Source organism: Microtus ochrogaster, unplaced genomic scaffold (genome assembly GCF_000317375.1).
Source record: "Microtus ochrogaster isolate Prairie Vole_2 unplaced genomic scaffold, MicOch1.0 UNK66, whole genome shotgun sequence".
Lineage (NCBI taxonomy): Eukaryota > Metazoa > Chordata > Mammalia > Rodentia > Cricetidae > Microtus > Microtus ochrogaster.
In genome coordinates this window covers 553,988-575,157 of record NW_004949164.1, presented here as the reverse complement: position 1 = coordinate 575,157, position 21,170 = coordinate 553,988, and the positions used below count along the sequence as shown (strand labels likewise).

Here is a 21,170-nt window from a genome sequence, read left to right as displayed (position 1 = left end):
TGTCCAACCTATGCCATCCTGGGAAAATGGCTTGGTAACTGGATAAAACTGGTACACTATAAAAATATACAAGAAATTTCTTCTTACTTGTTTCTAAGCATTTCACTGTAGAGGATTTTACCAAATTGCTACAGAAAACCCTCAAATAACCAAAGAAACATCTACCTTGGCGAAACACAGTTTCATTTTCTACAATAGTCCAGGTGTGGCAGCATTTCTAAGTGACAGAGGGAGGGGCACAGCAGAGAAAGTAGAAATGAGAGTCACAGAAGAGCGAGAATCACAGTGCGCAAAGTGTAGAGGTTTGAACTCAGTTCAGTGTCTTAGGATATTTTTCTTCACGCTTACTCTAAGTTACTCTGAACTAATGAGTTTCAGGGGGTTCTGAAAACAGAATGGCTCCAAGCTCCCTGGAAAACAAAAGGCAGCTGTTGAGAAGCACTTCCCACAAGGAGTAAAAGGCCCCCCGCTGTGGAAGATAAGAGAACACAAACGCTTTCTCTAAGGCTGCCTGCACAAGCACATCACTAACTTCTGAAGTGGGTATGCCGGTCCTGGGTGTCTCTCTGCTCACCTTCCAGGCCTAGCTCCTGAAATTTTCATTCACACAAAAAGAATTACTGAGAAGTCATATTAGAACCCCTAGATAAAATCTAAGCTATGCATAATCTCAGACACCTGCTTCTGAACACGCTAAACCCGCTGCAGGAGGCACCAGCCACAGTGGGCAGTCTTTAAATATGAATCCTAGCAAATGGAAACTCTATGTGACTTCAAGAGTTTAATGACAGATGAAGCAAAAGTTTCTAGACGTTAAACATGGAACTCCTAAAAACAGTAAACATGTATAAAGATTTGTATAGCTTAATATTGAAGAACCTGGCAGGGTGCTAAAAAAGGAGCCTTGCGGTCAAAGATCAGTTTGGAGTAGAAAAGGATACATTGTGTTTCCAGAAGGAACTTGACGGCAAGGTTGCTAGGTTACCTGGAAAGCTACAATGTTCTACAGAGCACTACAACCTTCGCTGTTAGTCTTCCTGTCCTACCAGTCACAGGTCCTGGCCCTGACATTCAACTGCAGGCTGGCTGCTTAGTGGACAACTGACAACAAAGTCAGACATTAGACAGAATTAAGTAGTCCTTGAACAGGCTTTTTAAAAATGTTTAATGAGACCCTGAAAAGAAATGCCATACTAGCTTTTTTGCTTTATTCATATTTCTAAAAAGATGACAAGCTATGGCTACAAAATTCAACACTGTAAGAGAAAGCAGCTATGACTTGAGATGTGCCGGGGAGCAAAAGCTGACATTTTCCCTGGATCTTCCTGTTTTTAATTAAAAGAATATCTTTTAAGTAGGATTTTTAAGAGTAAAAACAAGCAGCTGACTTATTAAGAAAAAAAGAATTTTAATCCCTTATTTAAATATGCAAATTGAGTCACTCCAGATGTTCTGAATGCATTGTTAATATCTGTGAGCATCGCAAGAGAACGGTGCTTTACATTAGGAAGTGAAGACACTTCAACTCTTAGAGCCTGGATTTACAATTTTGAATTATGACTCTTACGAAACTCCACAATTCAGAGATGATTCTCAGCTCACACTGAAAATTCTGTAAGTTCTGTTTTTACTTAGTAGGATTCAGAATTATCACTACCATCTTTCATTGATTCTAAGAAGCCTTTTCTCACTCCTCCGAATTTTAGTGTTTCTAAACTTGGGGGAGAGAGATTTTTGCAAATTAATTGTTGTCAGATAGGCAGCCATCATCATTTTCTCTGCATGTCCATGTGTGAATATCAAAAATGTCAGTATCAAATGAGCAGAGTGGGTACCAAGGTCTAGATGATAGCCCGAGAGCATACGGAAGAGTTTCTAAGGCCAACATCCAAGTGGCTGCCAGCCTGTTTCTCTCCATCCTTAGCCCAGAAGTTGTCAGAAGTGTGCTGCTCTAAAGACTCACTCAAGTGTAGCTTGAGCATTAATGGGCTTCTGCTCTGCTTCAGATCCTTTTAAAGCTATGCCGTCAAACCTCACAGCAGCATCGGGGACAAACACTGCAGCGATGTTGAATCATTCAAACATACTGGACTCAAAAGATAAGACGATCAGGAATGGGGCTGGAGAGATGGCTCAGCGGTGAAGAGCACTGGCTGCTCTTGCAGAAGACTGGGGTCCAGTTCCCAGCACCCACATGGTTGCTCCATATTCCAGAGGATGCAACCCTCTCTTCTGGCTTCCATGGTCTCGGGCATGCGTGTGGTGCATATAAACAAAAACACACATATACACACACATAAAAATTAGAGATAAATAAAATACTTTAAAAACACACAAAAAAGAAGCTTCAGAGACAAGTTGCAGCTGAGATGTTTCCCTTGTACTTTTTGTTTATAAAACTCCTAAATGTACACATTTATGTATCTCTGAGTCCACCAGAGCTCATACAATGGACATAATATTTTTTTAGAATATCTAAATAATAATAGGCATTGGGTGATAGTTCAAAAGATTGCACTGGACATAATGTGTCCTTCATTCAGAGTGGCACGCTGCACAAGGACATACGGGCATATACATGTAGATACACAGAGAGAATCAACTTATTATTATTAACTACAAGTAATTCATTACTTTATTCCTAAAACCAGACCTTGTTTCTCTTTTAATTTATGAGAACCTGTAAAGTGTATAGAGCTTAAAGAATGTATTTATACCTCACCTTCCCCTGAGTATAATCGGTGCTAAATAAAAAACCTAAAATTCGTCAAAAAAGCCAGGAATAATCCTTGCCTCTATTAAAGAGGAAAACAAGCCCTAGAGGAAAGTGCTGGGAGATTCCTACTGTGTCAGAGCTTTGGAACTGTACACTATTGCCCGTCCAGGAAAAGGAAAGTTTCGAGATTAATCACATACTATTTCAAAAACATTTTAGAACACATAAAGGATACAAACGACCAGATAGTACTAGGAGCCAGGGTGAGAAGAGCCCCCAGCCACCATCCTGAAGATAATTCTCAAAGACAGTGTTCAGGGCCACGGTGAGGACAACATCAGAACAAACAAAAAACAAACAGCAGTTCCCTATGGACACCACTGATTCCAGATGGGTCCCTTGTCACCTTCAGCTCTGATCCTCTTCTCCTTTGAAACACCCTGTTCTTTAGAATTGTGTGAAGGCTGAGGTGAGAGAGACTGCGGTTTTATCTAAAAATTCCAACCAAAAAAAAAAGGTCATTTCAAAATGAAGTGCTCTTCTGAGCCACTTAAGATATTTCAGAAACAAAACTAACTCGTAATGCCCAGGAAATGCTCTCTTGATGCTTTAACATAAGACTAAAAGGCATTTCAACAAGTTTACATTTCCCTGTCTCCCGGGGCCCCATCCAGACACTAGGATTGTTGACTACACTTCTCTCCCTCTTTTGGGGGCTTCACCAGTTAAATGGGGAAAAGGTGAACTCTGTCTCAAGAGTCACAACATGTGCCCAGCTAAGCTGTGTCAGTCAGTTGCCAGTGACTGTTTCTGAGCTGAAACATTATCAATTCCAACAGAACTGGAACTCACGGCAACGCTCAGTCTCCTGTCAGCAGCCTGAAAGCAGACACATGCTGAGAAAGAAAGGCAGCAGCTCCTTGGGACACTTGAGCCAAGTATTCCTACAAATATTCAGTACAGCAAATTGAGGCTCCAAAGGCGATATTCACAGAACCCACCCTGTTCCCCATCTCAGTGAGCTCTGAGCAAGTTGATCGTTGCTGTGGAGCCAAGGGGGTAGAGAGCCTCAGGGAACCTGGGTCCTGGTGAGGTGGGAATGGACACGCAGAAGCTTCTGTTATAGCAAACACATTTTGCAAGACTTTACTCTTCAGTGAAATGTGAAATGCTATTTCTGTATTATAACGTAATCTGACTTATACAATATCTCTAAGAATTACATTTACAGTAGCTCAGAATTTAAAACATACTCCTTTAGCTCTAGAGACACACTCTGCAGTTAGACTGGAGGGCAGCAATATCATGCCCTGTTCTCTAACTTCACCACCAAGAACCAGGGCTGGAGCTCCCCTTGTGTATGACACTATCTGCTGGCCTGAGTGACCACCTGAGTGTCCAAGGAGGGTCACTGAGGAGACATATCACAGTGGCAATGGATTCAATGTCTAAAACTCCTTTGATTTCCATTGGAATGTACGGTTTCAAATATTCCTGTGGTTATAAATAGGACCAATAATCAGAGAATTTATTTCAAGTGGAATAAAGAAGATATATTTCAAAATCTCAGAGTTCTGATAATACTTTTGAGATAATAATTACAGCAGGGTCTCCGAAAGGATTTTTATGACAACCATGGACTTCTACCTCCTCTGACTGCTTCAAGGCTTGTGACAACATCTGGCCTCAGTAATCCTTAAGGGATATACATGGGGTAAAACCCTGCTTTGATATCAGCTTGTTACATGCAAAGCCCAGAGAAAATTGCATTCCTTCTAAAAGGCCGCTCTCTTCCCTGTTGGCTCCATACAGAACCTTGACGACCATAAGCCAGAAAGAGCACTGAACACTGCCTGCATTGGTGGCTTTGGAAAGGTCAAAGACAGACCACCATGGTGGAAATGATTCCCCAAGCCTGCATGCTCACATCTGCATATCTTTTATACTTTTTTTAACAGAAGTAAGCTTTTATTTCCATGTTTCTCAGACTAAGCTATCTGAGTTGGTTGCTTTGAGAGGGTTAGTCGAAGAGACCAAATCGCATATCCTTATCTGATTCCTCCAACTCTTCCTTGCTTCAGCCTTGAATGAGGCTACAGTAACAGCAGCAGCAGGAGCAGCAGGGGTGGCAGCAGTCACAAGGGCAGCAGCCACAAATGCAGATGGATCAGCCAAGAAGGCCTTGACCTTTTCAGCAAGTGGGAAGGCATATTCAGTCTCCACGGACAGAGCCAGAACCTGCTTGGACCCATTGATGATCGAGTGTGGCACCAAGCAACAGTCGGGTAACCAATCTGCAGCAAACACTGGCAACATTCTGGACACCCTATAGTGAGAGTGCAGAGTCTGGTCTGTGATGTCAAGCACTTCCGGGTTGTAAATGCTGCCATTGTCCAACACCTGCTGGATGATCAACCCAAAGGAGAAGGGGGAGATGTTCAGCATGTTCAGCAGCGTGGCTTCACTGGCTCCTACTTTATCTCCAGTTTTTATCAGTTGCACATCACTCAGAATTTCAGTGTGCCCCTGGAGATTTTAATGGTGATGCCTAAAGCCTGGGGGGAAAAAGAGATTGTCTTGGGCTGCAGACCAGTGTTCTAGGCTGGCACAGTGACCTCACATGGGGCAATAGCACCAATATGGGCAGCAACTGGTACCTTATGGGCCAGCAGCATGTCCCTCATCTCAGTGAGGTCCTCTTTGGTGAACACAAAGCCCACACTCCCCCGGATATGCGGGAACAGTTTTTCCAGGGCTGGGCTGTTTTCCAGGTGCCCCCGAATGGCCTTCCACATCATGGTGTTCTTGCCCATCAGCCCCACAGCCTTCCCTCGCAGGGACATGCGGATCTGCTACATCTGTTTGGAGCCCACATTGTCTGCTCCCACAGTGAAGCATTTTGGGTAATCATCCAACAGTTGGATGATCTTAAGGAAGTCGTTGGACTTCCAGGTCATCCTGTCTTCCCTTGGCATCACGGCAGTGAATCAGGGATTGCCACTCAGGGTTTAAAGTCGATGTCACTCTAATGAGGACGCTGGTGAGTCACATCTGCGTATCTTTTGGTGAAACATACGTGTCCTAGCTTGTGTCATATATAAAACCTTATAGATATAAAAAAGATTGTAACACACAGCTCCACTCCAGTCCTGCATCTGTTGGAAGCACTTACCCAATTCCTTAATGACGTGCATGAGACCCTGACTAATGGCTTAAATCTTTTGTCGTGAACCTTGCCCAGCTTACCCCAGCTCACATACACATCTCAAGAGAATGAGTTATCCATCCCAGGCTTCACGCCATTCCCGCCGTGAGGGTGTCACCAGCCAGCTCACTTTTCTGTTGTTAGTATACAGCACTAAAAGGTCCCACTTCATTGAGACACCCATGAAAGGAGGCAAGCTTACTTCTGTTTATGATGCCTGGGGAAAGATATTAGCAATCCGGTTTAATCATCAAAACTTGAGGCCCTAAGCTTCAGCTGGAAAAGAAATTGAAATGGCTTGTGATTGTTTTTCTAAAGAGTCAGCACAGACACTGTGCCTAAAAAGAAAAGGATCAGTTTACCCCTGGGCATCTGGACATGTCAGCCTGAAGCTTCGGAGCTCATCAGCCATCTGCATTGAGCAGCTGTCTGGGGACAAATGTCAGGTCTCTCGTAATCCAGCATCAAGCAATTGAGTTTAAATGGCATTGCTGGCTAGATGTCCAAGGGTGTGTGCGCCCACTGGGTCCCTTGGGTAAAAACTCCCTACTCTAGCACCTGGTTCTACTCATTGAACGGCAGCCACGCTATGATCTACGGCTGAAAAACTGATAATTACGTGGCAGAGAGAGGTCAGCATCCGGCTAAAATGAAATCAGCTGGCCCACAATACAGTGGAGTCCACCTTTGACACTGCATTATAACCCTAAAAGCGCTCACACGCAGCTACACATGGCAGTCTCGCCTCTATCACCGGCCTCTAAATGCCATCCCCGAGGCCTATAGTTTTCCACTATAAAAATCACACTGCCTTAGAACACTTCAGATTTAAACTGGTTTCCCCGATAGGTTAAGAATGCCCCCAAACACGGCAGAGTGGGGAAAGTCAGAGTGGAGGGAACACACAGCAAGGCGGTGGGGAGGATAGGGAGACAGGGAAAAGGAAAACAGCACATTACACTTCAGAAGCAGGAAAAACAAGGAGGAAAAGGGAAAGGGATTTGGGGAGAATGTGAGGGTGAGCGTATCAGTGTTTGTTCCTTCCAAACTTTTAATCTGGGCTTCACAGCAGGCTGTCACCCAGAGTGACCATCTCACAATACAAATTGGCCACTGCCCACACTGCTTTAAAATGGCTCAGCAAATGTCACTGTCCAGTTGGAACGGGACGACAACACTGGCACATCACGGAAGGCGTTGTCAGGCTTGGAGCAAGTCCTCCCTCCAGGGCGAGGGAAACCAAATCGCTGCTCGGTCCAATTGCCCCGCCACAGACCCATACACAGAGTCCCCTTCAAACGCTTCTCAAACCTTTGCTCCCCCTCTTCCCTTCGACCAACTCAAAAGCCAACAAACGGCCCATGCTCCTCACATTAGAATGGACAGCATCTCCAGTCTCAGTGCAGAAGGGTGGGCAGGCTTTTAACTGGAAGTTCGCCTGTGATGTTTGAAAGTGACTGTTAATGACAGGAGGTGACAGGTTAGACATACAATCTCTGAGTAGTATTTGGAATGGCAGAGCAGAGAACAAAGCTAATTTCTAGGGCTTGCTATGGGAGAGAATACACGATTTTTATTTTACCAGAAAGAACTTCTGGGGAGAGTCCAGCAAGCTGCATAAATTAATTTCAAGGTGGCCTTTTACAACTCTGTACTTGCACAAGCTCCCCAGAGACTCCCAGACACGATCCCTTCACTGCCATTTCCTATTCAGAACTTCCTGAGAACGGCAAAGCATCACATAAGAGGACTGCTTCCGGATTGAAGGCCTGCTTATCTCCTGATCTCTAGCGGTGACAAAGCCCTTCCATGGAAGACACTGCTAAAGAACAAAGAGAACAGAAGGCAACAGCCAGACTAAGAGCCATGAACATCTTCAAACACCCAGGTATACACGCGGAAAAGAGAAGCTGTTAAGAGCAAACATGCTTGGTTGACTTGTGTTTATAAATAGAAAATCACAGAACCACAATATATCGAATAAGTAAAAACATCAAAGCTGAACCGAAGAGATGGGATGGCTCGGAGTACTTTCTGCTCCTGCACAGGACCCAAGCTCAGTTCCCAAGACCCACACTGGAAAGCTCATAACTGCCTGTAATTCCAGATTCGGGGAATCTAAAGCCCTCTCCTGATCTCAGCAGACACCACACACAGGCATGCAATGTGCACGTGATTAAACATAAATTTAATATTTTTTAAATATCAAGATGTATGGCAATGCATCAACTCAATGAAGGGAACAACTTTAAGGTGACTGAGAATAACGAAAACGAGAAAACACTGTGACATGGTGTGTCTAGTAAAACAGAATAATTTCTCCTGGTGATGATAAAACCTAGAAAGAATCGGAGAATAAAAATAGCAATGGAAACCTAGAACCAATCATTGTCTTGTCACTGCTACTGGTACAAACACAAAAATAGCAAGAAAAATTAAAGAAAATAAAAGAACATATTTCATGGCTTTCAGAAATATGTATAGTTTATGCCAAATGATTCTGATAAATCAGTGGGAATACACAGCTCAGTGACAAGGCATAGAGCTGCTATAGCAGCAGAAAATATTTAGGGAGCACTTTGGGTACATATTTCAGGGGGGATGGGGCCCCACGCAGAAACAGACACACCCAGTATGTTTAAAATCAGGTAGAAAACAGGAGGAAGTGTTCTCAATGGGATTGAAATGAAAAGCCTCAAGGAATCACAGGTCGCCTTTCCAGCTGGGTACTTTGATGGATGGTCGGTTCTCTAAGCACAGCCTGCTCTAAGGAAGACTGGGGGCTGACGTATATAAACTTACTTTTCTCTGCCCAGCCTGGAAGCCTTCTGTACATATGTAGCCGGCAAATTCTCCTGACACCATAGCACTGGCTATGAACCACTCACCAAGCAAGAAACACCAGCAGCGAGAACAACCGAGCAAGGGGGGTGCAGGAGCACCACGGGAACAGGGCTTGGTACCACCGTTCCCCAGCAACAGAGCAAATTAATTTTCCTTTCCAATTGGAAGCATAGATGATTAGTGATATTCAAGTTACAGCACACTAATTTTGAGAGCGTGCCAGGAACCATAAGCGGAATGAAACCTTAGGAAATAAACAAAGGTGACCTTCTAAATAGTAGCTTCATTTTGAAAGCCTACCCATATTTGTTTTCCTCTGCTGTGGGTTTTATTTCATTCCCATCCCTGTGCCGAGGACGTCGCTGTGACAGTTGTCCAAGGTGCACTGCCAATGAGTGGCTGACTGAGCCGCTGGGGGACTAAGTCCTGGAAGTGTGTGGGCTCCTCCAGCCCTTTAGGTTGACTTGTTGTTTAATACTCAGTGTATACGAAGGCCAAGAGGAGTCATGAGTGAATGAAACGATATAAATCCATACCTATTTTACTTCTATTTCTGGGATATATATATATTTGATTAAAATCAGTTTCCAGAACAACTCACAGACAGAAATAAATTTCCTCCTCTCAAAATCAATGCCGGTAGGGTCACTTGGATGGGAAGTCAGAAACTGGAAGGCTCGCTCTAGTAGGATGGTTAATGGGATGGCTAATGTCTTCATCTTTTTTTTTCTGTTCCTTTAAGGAAATGCCACTGATTGAATACATTATTATTGATAGAAGCTAATTTGGCCCAATATTCCAGAGACTTGGAAGTTCAAGATCAGTCTGGTGAGGGCTGTCCCAAAGGCGGTGTGGCGGGAAGAAACAGAGCATATGGTAGATAGAAGGACGAGGCCTTACCATATCCTTTGCATCCACGCCAGTGATAACTAAGCCACTCTTTCAATAATCCCCCTAATCCATTCATGAGAGTGGAGTCTGTATGGCTGAATAACTTCCTTAAGGTCACACTTTTTTTTCTCCCGAGACAGGGTTTCTCCATGTAGCTTTGGAGCCCGTCCAAGAACTCTCTCTGGCCTCAAACTTGGTCCACCTGCCTCTGCCTCCTGAGTGCTGGGATTAAAGGCGTGTGCCGCCTCCACCACCTGACAAAGGTCACATTTCTTAATACCATTACAATGGCAATCGCATTTCAACCTGATTTGGAGGGGAACATTCAGAACACAGCAGCTAATTTCGGCTGTCAGCTTGAGTAGACCATGTAATTGCCCACATCTGGTTAAGCACACTTCCTTCATAGGTCTGTAAAGTAGGTGACCCTCCCAATATGGTGGTCACCATCTAGTCTAGTAAAGACTCAAGGAGAACGAAAAACGTGGAGGGAAACAAAATCTACACTTGCCTTGGCTAGAGCATGGGTCTTCTGCCTTTGGGCTCCTACTTCTCAGACTTTAGGTTCATTGGACTCAGACTATCAGCTCTCTGTGCCCCGGCCTTCCATGACAATGAGCTGTCCTGGGTTTCCATCTTGTAGGAGGCAGGTGAGAAACTCCTAAGACCCATGTAAGCAACTTCTGATAATTAGCTCCTCTCGCTCACTCCTGTGTCCTGGAGAACGTTAACTAATACTGAAAATCACTTCACTTCTCTTGTGCTTTTTGTAGGAATTTAGCTCAGAATCCACTGAGAATCACCCTAAAAATCCCGGAGGAGCACTCAAGACTTGGTATATTTTGTCAACATAATATAACCATGCTTTTCAGGTAGAGGTTAAAATTTGCAAAAGAACTCGGAGCAGATGAAGCAACACTCTGGTTCTGTATCCTGACTCGGAGTGTCCCCCATTTTATACAGAGAGTTAAAAGCAGAACTCACAGTATTTCACTTTAAAGAAATAGCAATTGAACCGCAAACTACAGAGCACAGGAAGACCATAAGAACAGTGTTAAAAGTCAAGAGACAGCACACATCCCTTCATGCTGTGATGGAGGGTCCTTTGCCTCTACTCTGTTCCTTAAAAAAAACCTAACTGGAGTCTAATCATGATATAATATCAGTCAAACGCAAACGGAAGAACAGTTTCTGAGGCACCTGACCAGAATTCATGAGAAGGCAGCACACGCTGCTGACAAAGAAACACAAGGAGCTTGTCTGGGTGGAAGGAGACGAAGATGTGGCAGCTAGTGCAGTTGGAATCCCCAAAGGAAAGGTAAGCATTGGTAGGAAGCCCAGGGAAACTAACCTGTGTTTCGCAATGCAACAGAGCTTTAACCTTTAGCTGAAGCCTTAGTTCTCTTCTTGTGTAAGGGGTTGGCTAATCACACATCAATTCCAAAATAAACGTGCATGAGTTCAAAGCAGCAGAGAACTCCTCCTTAGGAGGAACAAACAGCTGTCACTGTCTGTCCATGCCATTTAATCCGCTACAACAAGAGCAGAAACATTTTCATGCCAAGTTGTTATCAGATTCATCAGGCTGGGTCAGAAGAAGCAAATATTTAGGAGAGGTTGGGTGAGGGGCTGGAGAGGAGAATGCAATGCCATGCCACTTCCTCAAGAGCCTGCTCCTGGTGTCAGCTGGAAAATAATGACCTAAAGAAGTCACGAGAAATTAGCTGCAAAGCAGAACTGGAACAACCGACTTATTCCCAGGTAGAAGCAGGACCCTGCCCGGCGGGGGAAAGTCAGACTGAAGGGTGGGGTGCACAGTGATGCATCCTGCCCTGGAAAGATGAGAGCCCAGCCGGGGCCTCAGGAGTTCGTGTCCCACTGAAGGCGTGGCCTAGTTTTCACAACCACTCTCACTGCAAACTCCCGTTCAGTATCTGAGAGGTGAGCACAGCAACAGCAAACTCCGCAGTAATGCACAAAGAACAGTGGCTTTACCCAGAATGCATCATGGCAGACCTTTCCATTCTGCCTAAGGGTCCTGATGTCATAAAACTCTGGTTACAGACTCTTGAATACAAAGTTAAGCTGCAGATTCTCAATGTGCTCCTGGGGAATTAAATCCGTTATTGCTGCAGCCCATGGGAGTAAAACAGGCTTACACAGTAAAACTAAGAAATGTCACCCCAACAGAATTTTGGAGGAACTGTATGATTAACAATGTTTACAAAGTTAATACTGAAAATCAAGATACATTTCCACAGAGCAAGGATAGCCTAAGATACAGTAGAAGCCTGAACATCAGCAAAACAGGCAGTGAGCAGCACTCCTCGGGACACACCAAGGTCGAGGAACACAAAGGAAATCAGTTCTGTGGGTTCTGACAGCAACTGAGTGCAGAAGGATCCTGCACTAGGGAAAAACATGCGAGTGACACTTGGTGAAATTTGAGAAAGACGGGGTATTGTATGAACCGTAAATTTTCAGGGTTTACAACTGTACTACTGGCCTTGTTAAAGAAGTGTAAGCCACGGTCTCTATGGACACAAGGCCCAGGGCCTCACCATGCCTGCAAGAGTGTTGGAGTAGAGGAGAATGTGCATGTGTCTACGCACACATGCAGAGACACAAAGGCAGAACACACCAACCAATGAATGAGCAATGGAATGGGAAGGGTGCGTTTGGTTGACAGTTATGAAAGATTTCCTTCTTCTTGGACTATTTTTATACCTTTTCTCCAATTTGAAGTTATATCAAAATGAAAAGATAAAGTACAATGGTTATTGGCATCAGAGTGCTGGTATACCACATTGTGAGTGCAATGAATGAATTCCTTTAGGTGACTGTTTTGTGTGGCTTATCACAATAAAAATAATGGTTACAAGCACCCATGTCACAAGGCTCACAACTGCCTGTAACTTCAACCCCAGGGAAGCAGGCACCACTGGCCTTCACAGGCATCGACACTTGTGGGCACATATCCACATACAGGTACATACAGGTACACACAACTTAAAATAATACAATTAATTCTTCAAAAATAAAAGTAATGAGAGATTCCAAATCCCTGATTTGGGAGACCACTGTTTCTGTGGATATAAGTATAGATATCCTTATATATGGCTATAAGTAGCACAAATAAACTTCCCTGGAAAAACATCTGCCTGCCCAGTGACCAGCGTCATGCCTAAGACAGGCCCGGCTCAGAAGCCACGAGATTCTCCACATCTGTCCAGATGTGATAAAGTATGGGTTTGGGGAGTGGTTCTGCAGCATGTCTCAAATCAGTGGTGTTCACCAAGCTGCCCTCCCTGTGGCCATCCCATTTATTCAGTGTCATTTGAACAGCCTGCCATTGCTGGAGATGTCTTTGCCCTAAACACATAGGTGGGGTCGCCTTTGAAGTTCTCCATACCAGCCAGGGGTTTTTGACAGACATACACACCTAGTTAGCAAGCAAATCCCAGTTGATTTTAAAGTAAACTGAGAAGTGTACATAAAGATTTGTATCTAGGACACAGCAATGCATTCCACATAAAAGAAAAACGTTTATCGCTGAGATGGGTATTGAACAAGGCAGCCAGGACAGACGGAATTGGTTATTTTATCAGAGAAAAGAATACTATATACACGTTTTCATAAAGTATTAAATGTTTTAAATGTGTGTGATATCATGTAAGATATATTTCCTCCCTCTCCTCCGCCCCATCCCTTACAAACAAAGGATAAAGCAACTTTGCTGTTTGGTTTATCCAAACTGAATCAGACTCACAGGAGTGAACTAGGGAGGGGCTTGGCGTTAACCTGCTGTCTGCTCTCATCTCTGCTCAGAGGCCCAGGGAGTGTGTGCAAAACTATGCAAAGATGCTGCCATCTAGTGGCAGCAGAAGGCAATAAGCTCCACAAGGAAGGTCCCTCTCTAAGCACCCCTACCTAAGACATCCCTGCCATTTGATCATAAAAGCACACCAAAAACATTAGTCCCATTCTCTCCCTGGGTCTATTGTTTCACAAGGAGCCATACTTTTGCTGGTCTTCCTTTTGTCACATAAACCTTACAGAATGTCAAGAGGGGTGGACACCTGATAGAATCATTTACTATGCAGGACCTAAGATGCTCGTGGTTCAGTGGCTGGAGGCTGACACAGCAGAGCGATCAAGAGTCAACAGATACATTACAATACGTGTAATAATTTTTCAGGGAAGAAAGTTTAGGGATGACTATCACAAGAATCATCCTGAAGGATGAACTCAGTCATTGAGGTTGTTGAGGAAAATGTTTAACACAAAAGTAGGGATCGGTGATAAAAGGCAGGTCCGTTTATAATGGCCAATATGTTCACTTTTAGGGATGAGCATATACAACCTGATTGCTAAAATAGTAAATATTCTTCCATCATAGTAAGTAATGTGGCAAGAATTAATACGAATTCTTATAAATCTCCCTTAAAGCATTAGCAATACGGACGTGAGAATTAGGAGAGAAAGTCAGAAGGGGAACAGTGGTGGTCAGATCGAAGCTTTGCTCCTTTGTTCAGCCCACACTCGGCTCTGCAGGGAAGAGGACAGAAACACCCAAGGCTGAACTACTCTCAGGGCCTCACAACAGAAAAAGCCAAGGACAGACACAGAGCTGCTCTCCAAAGGCCTGACACACCAGCTGCATAAATTAGAGGGTCACATCAAAGACAGAGGAACCAGGGTCCTCCTCTGCAGCCTAGTTCGAGTCTCTCCCTTCACTGTGCATACCACCAATCTGGCTTCCTCGAGGCTACCAAGGATGAGGTCTACCAGAGGAAGCAAACTGCCCTATCTGCTTCTACTTCATCAGTGCAAGTGGAAGGAGCTGGAAGACTTCACACTTGTCCTCGTGTGGGTCAAGAGTTTACATTTACAGATTCATCACCTACTGGGGAATTTTGGGAACTAGACTTTTTATTTCTTGAGTTTCCACTTGGCTGCTTCCCACTGTTTCTATTTCTCTCCTGAGACTCCTCATTTCCCTGCTAAGACTTTCACTCATGCAAACATGTCTGTTTTCCCTGTGGGGTTACTTCACAGGCAGACTTCCATCCTCCGCCCGTCAGTCTCAGCACCTGGCTCATCATGGGGTTGGACGTGCCTGGTTTCTTTGGTCTTTGCGCCTCATGTGCCAGAGAGTTCTGGAATACTCTGCAGATGTTGTCAGTGTCCAGCTGTGGAGATCCTGAATTCTGTTTGTTTTCTCTGATGAGCAATGCTTTCTTTAGTTTGGCGGATAACTTCTAATTTGTGCTCAAAATGAAAACTGTTTCTGGGGCTGCTGCCTTGTCTCAGTTGAGATCGTTCGTCTATGGCTAGATGCTCTGAGTCTGCCCGTGTCAATGGTGTGCGTTGATGGGGTTTCAGTAGGATTTGAACCAAGCCTTCAAAGGCAGTGAGGAAAACAGACACGTGCACTGTGGCAGTATTTAAACAGGCACATACACTTAAAAGTAGGCAACTGTCTGAAGGAGCATGGCTTGTGACGTGCAGAACAATGCTACTTTAAGAATTATTGATTACATGAAAAGATCCAAAATAAATTGCAATAGAAAAGTAATTCTTAATTCAAGGTGCACAAAAAGCAGACAGCAGAAATATGCCACATGACCTTAGAAGAAATCAGAATCAATCTCTCTCTCTCTCTCTCTCTCTCTCTCTCTCTCTCTCTCTCTCTCTCTCTCTCTTCCTCTCCCCTTTCTCCTCCCTCATCATCATTTAGACCCCCTCCAACCTCCAACCATGCTGGGACTAAACCCAGCACTGTGCTCTCGCTAAGCAAGCATTCTACTATTGAACAAAATCTGTAAACTCCAGACTTCTTTTCTGGAGAGGATGGAAATACTAACATGTATACTTTTTCTTGAATACTGGAAGATGCTTCTGCATCCCTGAATGGGTCCACAGGACTAATGAGAAGACATTCACCTTTATTCTGAACCAAAAGAAAAAATGGTTTCCATAACATGTGCAATCATGCAAGGAAGATACAGTGATGGCAGACGGTTGCTCTCAGAGGCTACACGCTTATACATCTGTGGTCACTCTAAAAGCTGGTCTTTGGTGACTCCATGGAATAAGACGGTCTCTTAGTTAGGTGATAATCTCCTAGATAGATGAAGAATCTGGAGGAACTCTAGACTCTTCAATAAATTGATCCTAAAATGTAAAAATAAAGCAAATGGCAGGAAGTTTCTGCAGAATAAATCAAGTATAGTTTTAGCATGTTATTTGATCATTTCTAGTCTGATCATTATGATACATGTCACAAGTCACAAGGCTGAGTAACGGGACACAACTGCTTAGATTTTATGAATCAAATAAAATTCAAGCCTCTCAAAAAGCTTGGAGATTTTTATGTGGTCATACCACCTTGCATCATTCCACAACCATACAAACAGTCGTCTACCTGGGGATTTACTTTTATCCTTTACCTATGCAACAAGGATTGATGATATTCGCCAGAGGAGCAGAAAAGATCAATAGGCTAATATTTACAAACTCCAATTCTGGTGATAAAATGTCTGCAGGAGCATAGAGCAAACATTATGCTAACCACAGGCTGTTGGTTGTAAAGAACAACAGCGCTCAGAGAGACACCTTGCATTTGCTTGGTTGCACAGACAATGAGCTCAGATGGACATTACAAAATCACAATAATCATTCAGTCATGAGTTCCTAGACCAACGTAAGAGAAAAGCCTGAATATGGTTTCTGCAGGAGGGGGAAAAGAGACATACACAGCCAAACACCTATAACTGCCTGTCTGATAAAGCTAAGCCCACAGCACAAAAGTCATCTGTTCTAGCTCCTCTCTTGGAAAATATATGGTTTATTTTCATTTGGTTTAAAATACATAATACAATTATATCACAGTGGAATTATAGTCATTTCAATAATCATGAAGAATATCTGAAAATACAAATCTAACTTGTTTTTGTCACACACTGTGCCCCCGTGTCTGCACTCTGCGCTATTACCCAGTTCGCGAGCTTCGGGCGAGGGAGCTGGAGGTTAAAATACACAGACACACACAGACAGAGAGACAGCGACATGGGTCATCCTTGAATTCCCCAAGAATGCCCCCTTTATTGTGTTCAGGAACAGATTATATAGAGATAGCCACGCCCCAGCCAAACCCACCAGAAACCACTCTCCTGCCATCAGGAACTCCTGAAGGTCTCGTGCTCAGAGCAGCTGTAGGCACTCAGATCAGGGGATTACAAGAAATTCAGGATCTGGGGTCTCACTGCTCCCAACAGTTTTGAGGGGTGCATGCGTGTGTGTGTGTGTGTGTGTGTGTGTGTGTGTGTGTGTGTGTGTGTGTGTGTGTGTATGTATGTTTAATGTGCAAAGGAAGGTGGTTGGCTTTTCTCTAAGTCATTTCAGTTATCTAGAGTTTTGAGTCATCCACAGTGAAAACCTCTTTCGGAAATAGAACAATTTCAATAGCAAATACAAATTACAGTGATTAGGGGCTGGGCAGATCACTCAACGATTAAAAGTGCCTGTTGCCCTTATGGAGGGCTAGGGTTCAGTTCACAGCACCCACATGGGAGGGGCTCACAGAGGCATATAGGTTCAGTTCAAGAAAATCTAGTGCCCTCTACTGGCCTCTGCAGGCACATGCACCCAAGTACTTTAAACACATACACAGACACACACACACACATGCACACACACAATTAGAGCTTTTTGAAAGAAATATCAAAATAGTTAATTGAAAACACAAATACAAAATACTTAAAACAATGACTAAAAATCTACCTTGTACTAATCTTTGTCAAAATTTTTTGTATCAAGAAAAATTTTTAAATTAAGAAGTACAAACAATAATTTCAATTTAATTTAAGAGTTCCACAAGCATTCTCACATTTTTGACTGACGCCTATGATTAATTGTTCCCAAGGAAATAATCTTAAATGTGGTCAAAAGTTACTCAGAAATGTTTACAGAATCCTTCTGTGAAATATAAAAATGCCCCCACATGGGCACAGGTATGGAAGAACCCATTCCTAAAGCATGGGCCAACATTGTTATGAAATGCTTATCTATGAAATTACCTAACTTTATTGATAACATATGAACATTTGTGGTGCACAGTTCTGGAAGCTAGGTGTGGTAGGACAAAACTACAGAGTTGGCACCCTGTGGTCGGAGGTAAGAAGCCAGCCTGGGCTCTACAAAAAGACCTGAAAAGCAAACAGACAAACACACAGTTCTGCCAGGCATAGTGGCACGTGCCTCGATTCTCAGAACTCGGGAAGAGTGAGATGAGGGGATCACTGTTAGTTCTGAGCCAGCAAGGCAAAATAACGAGACCCTGTCTCAAACAAACAAACAAACAACAAAAGCCCCACAACAACAACAAAAACGAATCCCACAACTCAGTGAAAGCAAGTGAAGGAAAGGTGTGGGTCCTGTGCCCGGCTCACTTGGTGAAGGTGGGGTTTTCCCTGAGCATTTGTTTTGCTCTCTCATAATTTCCTCTCCAAGCCTCCCCTGTAGGGACATCATCATATTGATCCCCAAAATAAATGTTATTAAAAAGTGTAAAGAAAACATTCATGGGCTAAACACACAACAAAAGAAAGCTGCACCTGTGTGCTCAGACACGACTTTGTGAGGGATCTGAAAACCTTTTCAAAATACCATCCTGTGATTCCCCAGTGCCTTGGCTGCCTCTGTTTCAGACTCTTTGGGATGGAAGCAAAGAATGAATCTGAGAAAAGAGACTCAGAGAGGATAAGCCCCTGTGCCAGGTAGAGCCTACAGTGCCAATTCCACACAGCAACGCTTATCCAACCAGCTCTGGCTGTATGTGCTTGGCCCAGGCTAGACCTTATTTCTTCTCTCACGAGAAGGAGAGGGTGGGAGAAGATGACACTATTACATAATTAGGCATGCAGAGAGGAGAGAGAGAGGCACTGACTGCAGAGATAAAGGGAGCATCCGAATGACAGTACCAGGAGTTCCCACTCAGGGTAGCTCCCTGCAGGGCCAGGATCTCCAGTGTGGCTCCTTAGTAACAGGGAGCTTTATGCAGCAAACTTACTCATCCTCGGGACTGAAAATAATTGAGCACCATATATAGGGCTGAGTCACTAGGAAACCTAAAAATAGGACAGCGCCAATGGCTTTTTATAGGAGACTATCAATTCTTTCTGTTCCCTAATTCTTACAACAAATTAGCTTCAGGCCATTCCATTTCCAGTTTTCTCCTATCATGTTCCCTATTTCTGGTACAGAGATACATGAATGATCACACAACCTTAAAAGGCAGACATAAATACATGACCACACGGGAACACGAGTCTAGTACACACACTCTCAGACTCTTACCCTGAGCATTCAATCTAACTGTCTTACATGTAAACACAGGAACTGTAGCGAGTTGCATGGAGCCACATCTCATATTCAACTCCTATGGCTAAGACCTGACTTATGCTATTATCACGCAATGATTGTCAGCTGCTTGCATATGCGTGAACCTATGGGCAGTGCCCACCTGGCAATCCGGGGTTGGCAGCCTGTGCCTTTTAAGGGCTGAGAGAGGTTTGCCAGGGGAGAGAGAGGGGAAAAGAGAGAGAGATACAATTGTTTAAAAGATCCTGAATAAACTGTCAGCAGGAAGAGCTCCAGTGTCGTGTCATCCTTGCGGGTCAAGGGTGAGATGCGACAGTTGGTGGCCCGTACGGGGACAGATGGTGGCCCGTACGGGGAACCTCCAAACCTCTCTCCATGGAGCCCAGAACTTGCTGCAGTCAGGGGTGCACCGGAAAATCCTCAGGTAAAGGCTGGGGATCCGTGAAAAAGCAGGTTTTCCACTCTCGCCAGTAGAAGAAGGGAGAGCTGGGGGTATTAGGGCCGCGACTAAAGTGGACGGATCAAAGTGAAACTAAAAGAGAGAATGGGATTTTAGAATGGGTGCTTCAACATCACACCTGATTTTTCTGGCTCTTAACGAGCTGTTACGGAGCACATTGGAGAGGTTTTTTGTTGAATGTGACACAATTGCCTCTTGGTTTGCCATCTCTGGCAATCTTAATGTGTCATCCTGGGACAAGTTGGTAGAGATCTGAATTTTGCTGCCGAACAAGGTACGCTAAGGAAGGGAGTTATATTCATGTGGATTGAATTATCAAGACCTCCTGAGTTTGCAGTGGAGCGTGAGCAGCTGCGGCAGCACAACCACGCTTCGCCTCTCCCCTGCTGCCGCGACCTGAGTCCGAGCTCGGCTAGAAAATGGCAGTAAATTGCAGTAAAATCCCGTAAGAATGCAACGTCCCCACTCAGCAGGAAGTAGCCAGACAGATTGACAATGCCCAAATTCCCTAAAACATGGTTTAAGCGGGGCTCTTTCAGAGCAGAAGCTGGGCTCCTAGGGAAGCCAAAGAGGTGCACGAGGGAGAAGGTGTCTTCCATGCACTCAGCTGACAGGAATAAATGAGCCACGGGGATATGGGAGCTGGGGTATGTTATTTAAGGGACTGCTGAAGGAGCAGTGGTTTCTGACTGCTCCTGGGGTCATGGCAAAACCACTCCTAATGACAGGAGCAGGCAGAGGAAAGCCATGGAGGGGAAAGCAAGATTGCCTCCCCTTCCTCTCCTCTGTGCCCTCCGCTACCAGTTCTGACTGCCCTTGCTGCTGCTGCAAGCACAGCCGCGGCTGTGGCCATGATTCAGATAGATGTCCTCTGGCAATTGGCTCAGCTTGACTGTAAATGGAAGTATCTGGAGCTGTGTGTGATATGAAAAATTTAAAGAATTGTCTAGCTGTCTTTTAGGTAATTGGTCTGGTGAATTCGAAAAACAACTGGAAAAGCTGTGAGTGGCGATGGTGACTGCAAATTCCACACACATGGATACCAGCCTGGCAGAAGGACTACCCTCCTGGATCATCTACAGCCATGGATCATCTGAGGGAGTGGGCAGGAATAGGAGCCCTGGCAGGCTTAATGGTGCTTGCCTCCCTGGTATACCTATGGTGCATTTGTCACATAAGGGTTTCACAGCATCGCAATGCAGTTATGATCATTCAGGCCTTCGCGGCCATTGAAGCAGGACAGTCTCCCCAAGCTTGGCTAGAGATGTAAGCGAGCACAGGATGCGGGGCTTGTGCACTGCACTTGGGGCAAGCATACATCAACCTGAAGAAGAGCAAGTCTGATTGCATGTGGGTTGGTGTCTAACTCCCACCTCTGTAAAAAGACACGGGACAGGTCTAGTGGTCTCTGAGTGGATGACACCTGGACAGACACTAGTACATGTTCCATTTTTAACAGAGATCAGACCTCTACTCTTACCTGTTGCTTTACAAAACAAAAGAGGGGAACTGTAGCAAGCTGCGTGGAGCCACATCTGATAATCAACTCCTATGGCTAAGACCTGACTTATGCTATTATCACGAAATGATTATCAGCTGCACAGGAGGGAGAAGGAGAGGACACGTGTGCACAGGAGGGACATGGAGAGGACACGTGTGCACAGGAGGGA

General features: G+C 44.4%; 1 protein-coding gene and 1 pseudogene across 5 annotated transcripts in view; both read right to left on the bottom strand.

Annotated features, from left to right (window-relative positions):
• Positions 1-21,170, bottom strand: part of Elmo1 (engulfment and cell motility 1) — a 532,260-nt gene that overhangs the window by 282,711 nt on the left and 228,379 nt on the right. The gene's annotated exons all lie outside the window — the stretch shown is intronic.
• Positions 4,737-5,691, bottom strand: LOC101999133 (annotated as a pseudogene).